At 45.7% G+C, this 10,873-nt stretch overlaps 1 pseudogene; it reads left to right on the top strand.

Annotated features, from left to right (window-relative positions):
- The first annotated feature begins 734 nt into the window (after positions 1–734).
- Positions 735–10,665, top strand: LOC103649116 (cell division cycle 20.2, cofactor of APC complex-like; annotated as a pseudogene).
- The last annotated feature ends 208 nt before the right edge of the window (positions 10,666–10,873 follow it).

The raw sequence follows: 10,873 nt of genomic DNA, 5'->3' as shown, positions 1-10,873 counted from the left end.
CCCCCTTGTGTTCCATCTTGCGCCAACCCATCTGGGCAGGGGCACGCAGCGACAAATTTACTGGTCGGTCCAGGGACCCCCCGGGTCCGAAACGCCGACAAATGGTCAATACGTGTCCACACAGTTAAATACAACTTAGTTAGTAGACGATGTTAGGGGTGAAAACGGGACATATATGAACAGATAGTAGGTCATTCTGTATCCTACCCAAATATAATTTTCGTGGATATAGGACCGAATACAGATAGTTAAAATTCGGGACGGATACAGAACGGTACCGGGTAATAATTTGGACAGGTAAAAATAGATATCGAATGTTACTCGGATAGATATCAGATATTTGTCGGATAGTTCGTGAACTACGCTGACTAGTGTAAACATGTGATTTGGTTAAATAATAATCCCACATTCATGAAATTATTGGATCAACATGAATACATTTGGTGAGGATACATCCTTTACCCTATAAGCGTCATATGCTATCACTAAAGACATAAACTGACCAATAATGGCATCAATATCTCTACTACACCTTAAGGCTGGAGCGAGGGCGTCCACAAACCTCACCGTGCCCCCGCTCCAGGCCCTGCGCCGCGCCGTCTTCCCTGCATCCCGCCCTCAACGGCGCCGACTTCCTTCCCTGCATCCCATGCCGACCCCGCGCTCCCATCCCCGTGCTCCCATCTGCTACCCTATCCATCTCGCCGTCGACCTCGCCCACCCCGCCTCCCACGATGGGGAGCGCCATCAGCGACCGCCAGCACGCCGCCCCGTTCATCCTGCCCCCGTCCGTGACCCCCTCCGCGACCCTCCCTCCCTCCACCCCGGCTGCCGCCCCCGCCTGCCCCCGTGCTCCCCTCCGCACCCGAGTGCGCCCTCCCCTACCCCCGCGCGCCTCCCCCCGTGACAGTCGCCTCCGCGTCCGGTGCCCCCGCCCCCGTCCACTGCGACGTCCGTCGCGAGCTCCATCAGGTCATCCCGACCCTTCCCCCTAGAACCCCACTCCGCGCCCCTCCCGTGTCCCACAGCACCGACATCGCTCGGTGCTCGCTCCACCCCGCGCTGTCGACCCGCCCCCCTCGCTCCTGACAAAAGCCGCCAAAACCCTTATGCCGCCATCAGGAATCCAGCGAGGAGCACCAAAAAACAGATATCAACTTCGATGCGTACGAGGCCATCCATCCCCGCACCGACGCCCATGCTCTAGCGATCCGGACTGCCCCGCGCCACCATCTGCCTTGTTGCCCTGGCACCCCCGCGTCGACTTTGGCGACCAGGCATGCCTAATGCCACCCTCTGCCTCCAGCGACATCCCCTCAGCATCCCATGCCCTCGCCTCTCTCCGGCCGCACAGGAAGTTCCTATGAGCCCCTATTGTTGTTCCGTTGTCCCTTCCTCTTTTGCCTAAACCCTAAGATTGATTTTCTATTCGTACCTACTGGTTTGGATGCAGCATATGCAGGATGAGGATGTCGGGCGGCCGTACAGGAAGTTCCTCTGAGCAGCGTCAGAGCCTGCAAGAGGATTCCATTTGGGTTTGCACCAGTTTTGTTTGTCTGAATCTAATGGAGCATTTTGGAATGTTGAACTATTGTGTCAGATCCAAATGAATAAGGTGTAATGACTTGTATTTTCAATTACTAAAATTCAACATGTTTGAATTGATTTGGTAACTTTTATGATAAAATAGCAGCATTGTCATGCACTACTGTTTATGACTTTATGCATGCGCTGTCGTGGACTCTAGGATATACATGACTGGTGAAGCAGGAGGCGGGCTTCCGCCCCTACATGCCATCGCTGAGCTCGGGATCCCGTAACCCGTCGGCCAAGTGCTACGTGAGTCCATTCTCTTGCTACTTGGGCAAGCAAGGTGGGCGTTCGATGGTTTGCTTGACCAAGTTTGCCTTGTTCTCCACTTCTCCTCCTGTTTATGTCCTGCACGGTGATAGGTTCATCCCTGGCAGGTCGGCGATGGACATGGACATGGCACACTACCTGCTCACAGAGCCCAGGAAGGATAAGGAGAACACGGCGGGCATGGTGGCATCCCCGTCCAAGGAGGCATATAGGAGGCTGCTCACGGGGAAGCTGTTCAACAACCGGACACGGATCCTCGACTTCAGGAACAAGCTACCAGAACCCGAGAACATGTCTTCCACCAATGTCGCTTCCTCCAACCTGCAGGTCGAGCCGACCAAGCAGCGGCGCCACATTCCCGAGGTACGTGTAATAGCTCTTCTGATTCCACATCTAGCAATCTTATGCAACAGTGTAGTGGCATGTGAAAATGGTGGATCACTAATGCGGTTGAGTCAAAATATGTACAGTCTGCCGAGAGGACCCTAAACGCACCAGAACTTGTTGATGACTACTACCTCAACCTGCTTGACTGGGGGAGCAACAACGTGTTGTCCATTTCTTTGGGAAACATCGTGTACCTACGGGATGCATTGAGGGGATCCACATCCAAGCTTGTGACCATCGATGAGGATAGTGGTCCTATTACTAGTGTTAGCTAGGCTCCTGATGGTCGGCACATTGCTGTCGGGCTCAACTCGTTCGACGTCCAGCTTTGGGACACCAGCTCCAATCGGCTGGTACATGCATCGTCGTGCTTCATCCAAAAACTGCAATGCACATTCTCTGTTGCTAAATTAAATTGTTTTTTCTATGCAGTCGAGAACACTGAGAGGTGTGCATGAGGCAAGGGTAGGCTCGCTGGCATGAAACAACAACATCCTGGCATGGATGGCAAGATTGTGAATAATGACGTGAGGTTTAGAAACCACGTTGTGCAAACGTACAAGGGGCACATTTGGGATCATGGCAGTAGTTGGCCAGGAGGTGTGCGGACTCAAGTGGTTTGGATCAGGGCAGCAGCTGGCCAGCGGAGGCAACGACAACCTTCTGCACATTTGGGATGTGTCGATGGCATTGTCCCTGCCATCTGCGGGCCACAACCAGTGACTGCATAGGCTCGAGGACCACATGTGTGGCGGAACTGCCCGAATTATTCCGACTTAAGTGCCCAAGTCCCACCTTAGAGGCTAGACCACACTTAAATGGGAATAACCCGTCAATCCCTCGGATCTAGTCCGACAAGGCCACTGACAGGATCAAGTACCACAATCTCACTCGATGGTGAGTCACAGAGCAAATACAATAAAACGTAAAACCATACATTAAGGAGTATTAAATTATTACATCACCATCAGAGTTTTGCAAAAGTAGTCATCATTGTTCGAAATGCAGCGGAATAAAACTAACGGCAAATAAACAGAGAGATGGGGAAGCCTGTCCCATCACTCCTCATGCTCCTCCTCGGCCGAGGTAGGGTCCCACTCGACAGTCCAACCCGGTGGCAAGATGGACGGCCAAGTCACTCCAGCAACCATGTCCTCCAGAGAACCTGTAAAATTATGCCACAAGGCTGAGTATACTAATACTCAGCTAGACTTACCCGGTGTGAGGAGTCTACTCCTCTACCTCTAGACATGCAGCTGTTTGGCTGTGGGGTTTGGTTGCCAAAAGCACCAGCTGAGTTTCTATATCAAGTTTTTAACTTTGTCAAATTAAGTGTGACTCTCTTAAGGCTAAAGATGTACTATCTACTCATACATAGTAGCAAACATTTTTAGCAATCAACATCTTGTATCATCTCATCACAATTCCACTTGTTACTCAATGTAGCAGCATGGATCAAGCAGTCTCATTAGCTGCGAGAAGCAGACGATTCGAATCGAGTTTTTATCCTTGCAAGGTAAACCTAAACACACGACATGCCGGAGCACTCCGTCCCCACACACATCAACCGTCCCTATCGATTCCCCGTCAGCAGAGAGGGGCTCACCGCCTTGGCGTATAATGCCTCACTGACCCCGACTGCCGTCGTGCAGTGACCGCACTTGTACCCACCATAACCGGAATGGGAGACCTCGTCTCAGGTCGCGTGAGGAGGGCAATCTGCTGCCAGGTTCAATCAGGTACTAGGCTTACCGATTTACCATATTTCTCGGTATATGTTTAGTACGTTCAAACGCTTGACTCACGGTACCACACCTTAATCCTTATTCAAATTTTTATCCCGTGGACAACCAATCCCCATGGATTGTTGTCCACAACCAGCATCATTATGAGAAGAAAGTGGATACAACCAATTTCCTGACCTCGCGCGAGTGCTAGAAAAATCACTCGACTTCTACCGAGATCCTAATTAATAAAGCAGCTACTCGACCTAGCATACTAGTATTCATCTCAACAGGATTCCTGAGATCATGCAACTAGGGTTTCACACAACTCCTACACTTAAGTGCACATTCAATCCTACAATCAATAAGTGTAGTAAAATAGCATAAATAACAGGTTATGCATAAACCGGGGCTTGCCTTCCAAGGCTGTGGCAGGCAGATCCTCTGGTGCAGGCTCTGGTGCTGGATCCGGGGCTACCTCCTGAGCAGCTCCTTGCTCCAGCACGAGGACGTACTCTCCGTCAGCGAGGTTACAGTCTATCGAAATGTAATGAACATGTATGTCATGATTATGCAGGATTTAATAACATTATGCTAAAGGAAGAAAAACTAAGTTAATGAGTAACTTAGGGTTTCTTGGTCATACGGGGCTTTTAGTGGTTTATGCTTATCACTCTTGGTTAGGGATAGGCATAGTGGGTTGGTATTTCCTTAATATAATTTTGTGGACAATTTACAAAGGGTTTTAGGATGACACTAATTTCTATTATTCATTTTTCCTTTATTTTCTATTTATAGTTTCTAGTGTAGGTTTGAATTATAACAGTGGTTTAACTTTTTTTTCCAAAAATTCTGTAAAAATTACAGTGGGTTTCCCTTGGTCAATATAGCCTGTTCTAGGATTTTGAGGTTCAAATTAAAAAGGCTATGCTCTAGACAAAAATAACAAAAGTTGTGTAAATGGGTCACTTTGCACTACAACTCTTTATTAGGGGTGGGTTCTGTCCTAAGGGTTATTTTTGTTGGCATCTAACAGTAATAATAAGCTTCTGTGCCAAAAATCACAGAAGGCTAAGGAATGGTTATTTAGTTATGATTTTCTAAAGTTTAATGCCAAAAAGGCACTTTCTACTACATTGTCACTTGAAAAATGTCAAACAGCAGATTTCATATTTTTCCTAAGTTCCTAATAACAAAACATTAACTATCCCAAGGGTTGGGGTGTTTTCACCTTGGGGTTATTTTTGTAGGGTTTTTCTAAGTTTTCCTTGTTTTCTTAAAATAAAAGGTATCCTACTTATATTATACTAAACCAGGGTATAATAGATTTTTCTAGTGAACTCCATTGAATAAGTACTCTAACAAAAATAGGGGTGTCCCCTGGTTCCTTATTTAAATCACCTTTTCTATTTTTCTTAACCTTAAGCATATTGTGAAATAAATGGCAAAAACTAACTTAATGGGGTGGACAGAGAGGTTTAGCATTTTTAAACAGATCAGTAGGTGGACATAAACTTCTCCAAATTTTCCTAACCTTAGTCAAATAGTGCAACTATTTTTATTCCTATTATTTAGCTTTTGGCCAAAACAATAATTAAATCAGAACCCTAAAGTTTTCTGTAGTACATAGGGGTTTTATATTTTTCCTAAGTAGTTTATATTATTTAAGATCTGACAAAATTGGTTTGACTAAATTTGGATGAATAAACAGAAGTTATGAATTATTCAAGTTCTGTTCAAATTTTAAATCAGATTTAATAAAGGTTTCCTGGAAAAACAGTTTACACCGAGGACCCTAGGTTTAATCCAAATCAACCCACACAAATCTACCCCTGCGCCACTATTCCCCTGAGTCACTGACAGTTCAAAAATCCCCCTGACCTTTCCTTCTTCTTCCCCGAGGTCCTTCCCCTAATGTAAACAGTACCCGCGGGAAAGAAAAGGGCGGCGCGGCTTACCGACGGCGAGAGAGGTCCGGCGAGAGGCGGGGTTGGCTCGGGGAGGCTCTGGCGGTCACTACGGTGTACGGCTTGACGGCGGGGTGGCCGGAATCGCTTGGTCCACGTGCGCAGGCGGGTGTCCTCGTCGGCGGCGGGTGTGCCGGCCAATTCACGGCGATCTAGTTCAATCCAATGGCCCGATGAGCTTCACGGGGTGATGTAGAGGCTATTTGTGCATTGAATCGAAAAATGGCGCAGTGGCTTACCCGGTCTACGCTCGCCGGCGGTCGGAGGGAGTCCGGCGATCGTGGACTGGCCTCTCCGGCGAAGCAGACTTCGATTCCTCGCTCGGGGAGCTTCACCGAGGTGTGCTCAGTCCTCTCCGAGGGTCGGACGGGGTTGGGAAGGGCTTGGTTGGCCGGTCTACGGTGGCAGGGGTTCGGGTGGCCGCGGACACGCCGTGCACGGGCAAACGCCGGTGAGTTTGAGCTCCGGTGAGGTTGAGCGCGTGCGGAGGGGTATGGTCGACGTCTGAGTGGGCTTTATAGGCGCGGGCGCACACGGGGGACACTGGCGCAGCTCGGCGCGGCGCGGGGTCGGGCGCGGGCGTGCTCTGGCGTGCGCAGAGCGCGTCAAACACGTGGAGGTTTTCTTCTGCCCGTGTTCCACAGCTCGCCCAAGTCGCAAGCGTGCGAACCTTAGCAAAAATCCGACGCGAGTCTTTTCCTGGCACCTAGGGCTGTCTCTCATCCGTGAGTCGCCATGGCAGATATGCCCTAGGTAGGGAGATCTTTGGACGCCAAATCAGGTATGTATCCCTACCCACCTCGCGACAAAAACGATGCCAAGGCATGTCAAACGTCAAGGGCTCGGTGTCAACTTTTTCCAGGGGGTGCCCTAGGTGGTATGCCACATTTTCGGTATAGAACTCAGGTGGTTTTGGTGCCATCTTCAAGGTGAACACGGTGGATCTTTAGATTAGGTATAGATTTTGACTTAGAGAGAATTAGAGAGCTCTAGCTCTTTCTCTACTTAGGGAATGGATTTGGGGTTTCTTAAGGGGCCTTTTAGCAATGTTTCCTCTCTATAATTGTAGGTTAATAAGTTAATTAACTTTGTGCCAAAGGTTTGGTCATGACTTGCACCTTTGCTTAAATTCTCCCCCTTTAACCAAGGTGCTTAAGAGATAGGGTTCAAGAGAGGTCTAGGGTTTACTTCCCCCTTGTCCAAAGTGATAATTGCACACAACTAGGGTAATGCTTTTGGTCATTCACATCTCTTGGTTAAAACCTAGCCTCCAAGGCTCTTACACTTTGCTCCTTAAGTTTTTTTCCACATGTGATCATAGTCCTTAGTGCATAGATGTGCCCTAGCCATGGTAACACCTGATGTGTTACAACATGGCCGTCGTGAAGGCACTCACGTGGTGCCCGTTCCAGAGCAACCTGCTCGCCACTGGTGGTGGTGGCAGTGATCGGTGCATCAAATTCTAGCACGCGCACACACACACACCGGTGGGTACCTGAACTCAGTTGACATGGGATCACAGGTGTGCGCTCTTCTCTGGAACAAGAATGAGAGGGAGCTGCTGAGTTGTTATGGATTCACATAGAACCAACTGACTTTGTGGAAGTACCCATCGATGGTGAAGATGACTGAACTTACTGGCCATACCTCTCGTGTCCTTTTCATGGCTCAGGTGAATTCTTCTAACAAGTTAATAGATACTATCTGCATTGAGTACAACGCAGGCAGTACGAGAAGGCCATGCTGCATGCCAGTACGTACAAGGTCTGGGCGCGCGCTGCCAAGGTGCTCGACAGGATGTCTGAGCAGGTCCACGAGGCGGATTTCTATGACGAGGAGCTCATCAGGGACATGCTTGAGGAGATCCAGAGACAGAGGGAGGACGGGTCACTCCGGGACGTGGTATTCTGCATGCATGGCGATCTTGTTAGGAACTTGGGGAACATGTGCAACCCTGAACTTCACAAAGGTAGGCTGGAGGTAATTGACAAAGTAAATGTAGCTTCTACTAATTCACTCACTCTGATTCATAGTAATATATTTGTTTGCTGATGTTTTGTAATTGTTGATGGTCTTGAGAATACAAAATGACCTCTTAGTTTCTTACAACAAGAAATTCAGCATGGCCAAAGATCACTAAAACCCTGAATACGGCATCACCATCATACCAGTAACACGGATGATCTGTCGCAGTGCAGGTTCCTAAGCTTATAAAGGAATACATTGAAGAGTGGCGCAATTGCAACCGTGCTCCGAAGTTCTCATCTTCTTGGCGATTGAATTTGAAGGTACTACTGCTATATTGTTTTTATAATATTATTGAATTTAAAGTTGATACTACAAAAGTATCTGCTTGAGACTGGTTTTCATTGGGAGTTAGGTGATGATGGTTGTTCTTGGTCTATCCAGTGGCCATTTTAGATGCCACATTTGTTGTTTGGATATTTATTTCTCTAGCTAAGACCATTGGTAAACTTCAGGTGAGCAAAACCTCTTCCTTTATTAGTTCCCATACAAGCAGTATTGCTACACTATACTTTGTGATTGCATCATTTTTCCCTGGCACTGACTTATGTGATATAAATGCCAACGTTTCCTAATCTTTGGCTATGAATGATAGGCTAGAAGGTTGATGGCCAAACTTGACATTTATAGGAAATTTGCAATTGCATTGATTGTATATGTTATGGTGTCTGTTAAGTGGATTGGCTATGAGGTATGCTTATTTATGTCAAACCCATATTCTAACTCCAGAATTATCAAGGGAGTATTGTTGCATTACACAAGATAAAATGGGTTCCTCTTTAGTGTTTGTAGCTGGAGATCAGGAGAATAACTTTAAACTACACCTTTCTACTTTCAAGAATCTATCTGTTTTGCATTGTTTGGATTCATTTATTTGCACATCACTTGGTTATGCATTTGTTTCATAATTCATTGATGACATTGCAATTTTTTCCTACAGATTTACTCCAAATCAGCAAATGTATTTAATGAACGATGGCATCATGCCTGGATTATTCCTGCCTTATGGCATGCCTTTTCTTTCTTACTTCTTTGTGTCTTTTGCAATCTATGGGCTCAGGGTTAAATTTTATTCCTGTTTGTACTCCCTATCTCATCAAACTCTTGTTGACCATTACTCTTAGTTCCAGCCTCAGGAAATTGCTAACTAGGCCTATGTCATGGGGAAGGCGGAGCTGGCGACGAGGCTGCTCAGGGCACTGTGGTGGCGCAGCTAAGTCGTGGGCTGCTGTTTGGTACCAGTACCATCCTAGCTGATTAACAGAAGAGAGAGCACATTCAATATCCATTGGGGCTCTGTTCGAGTTGCAAATGGAGACGACCACAAAAGCTTTAATGTCTGGATGAATGAAAAAACACTTAAGGCATGAAGAAGGATAGGTACGTTCAACAATAATCAAAATCCATATTTATCTGGTATAGTAGATGTCGTGTATGCTACCGCAACAGTTGTACACCTTAGTTATTTGTTTCAGAACAATCTATCCTGACACTGATTATATGACTTGTGAGATAGAGTGCTGTGTGAAACTCAGTTAATTTTGCATGGTTTCATGGTAAATAGAAGTAGCATTACCAGGATAAAAAAATCATGCAAAGGATATCATCAATAACAAAATCAATGATATGATTATATCATTTATAGAATAACAAGAGTCTGGATTGGTGCCTCTCGAGGCTTTGCCTATATGTGTAGCATTAGGAGCCACATGTTTCAGGCAAGAGTAGCAAAAAAAATCAATCATTCAGTTAAGTTGTTTCTGTAATCTAGAACAGAAGCATGTTGTCTAGAAGGACAACACTAATTAGCAACTTACTGATTTCCCCAGGTTCTGTGTCAAGTTCTCATTCAGGATTCTCGAGAACATCGAGAAAGGGCAAATGTATGATCGATATCGTCGACCATTCGTGCTTTGTTATGTGATGATGGATTGCATGTTCTTTTGCTCATGTGGCATTGGATTTAATCGAACTCACTCGGGTTTGTTATCGTATTTTGAGCAGCCTGCATCAACCTAGGGAAGAGATACCAATATTGAGGACCTGAACTGATGATGTTATGCGCCTGTTTAGTTTGGGTCTATTGCATATCTATCGATATATTTGTCTATTATTCAAAATTCTATATTGATTCTTTAGAAATAATTTATATGATATTATAATGTTCGTTTGACATCAGTTCATTTCATTTAAGTCGACATATCTATAATAATATTACATTTTTGTATCGTCAATATAATATTAAAGTTACGATGATATTTGGTCATACAGATTTTACATATTATAGTGATGTTTATCGTTCCGTATCTATGTTTTATATTAATTTTTAACTCTCGTCGCAACGCACGGGCATATACCTAGTTAAAAACATAAATGTGCACTACATATGCAGTCTGACTAGAAAAATTAAGGTCGTCACTGTTATCAAAGAACGTGGGTAATACTGAAAACATGGCCCCTTTGACTGCTGTTTTGGAGGAAAACTACAGAAATTTGAACATCCATTCAACACTCATGGTAAAGTCCTATGTTTTTCCTATGGCATGTCCAGATTTTTAGATAATAGAAAAGTGTTTCGTCTCCCCCTCATAATGAGGTTTGGACCATACAAAGCACCACACTTCTGATTACATGACCTATATCTGATACAAAATCACCAGATTAAAAAACAATCAACTGAAGATGGAAATTATTACAACTGAATTCTATTAGAAAAACTCCATCCATAGTTGGAATAAAACTCTATAGCCACTATCTCAATGCAGCGACACACCTGATTTAACTTGTCCTTGGCTTCCTCGTTGTGAAAAAGTGCCCAACACCTAAGCCAGTGTGTCATCCGAATAGTACCTACAAATAAATAAAGCCCAACACCTAAGCCAGTGTGTCATCCGAATAGTACCTACAAAT

The sequence above is a fragment of the Zea mays genome, chromosome 2 (assembly GCF_902167145.1).
Source record: "Zea mays cultivar B73 chromosome 2, Zm-B73-REFERENCE-NAM-5.0, whole genome shotgun sequence".
In the NCBI taxonomy this organism is placed as follows: domain Eukaryota; kingdom Viridiplantae; phylum Streptophyta; class Magnoliopsida; order Poales; family Poaceae; genus Zea; species Zea mays.
The sequence above is the reverse complement of the archived record's forward strand: the minus strand, read 5'-3'. Positions and strand labels throughout refer to the sequence as shown.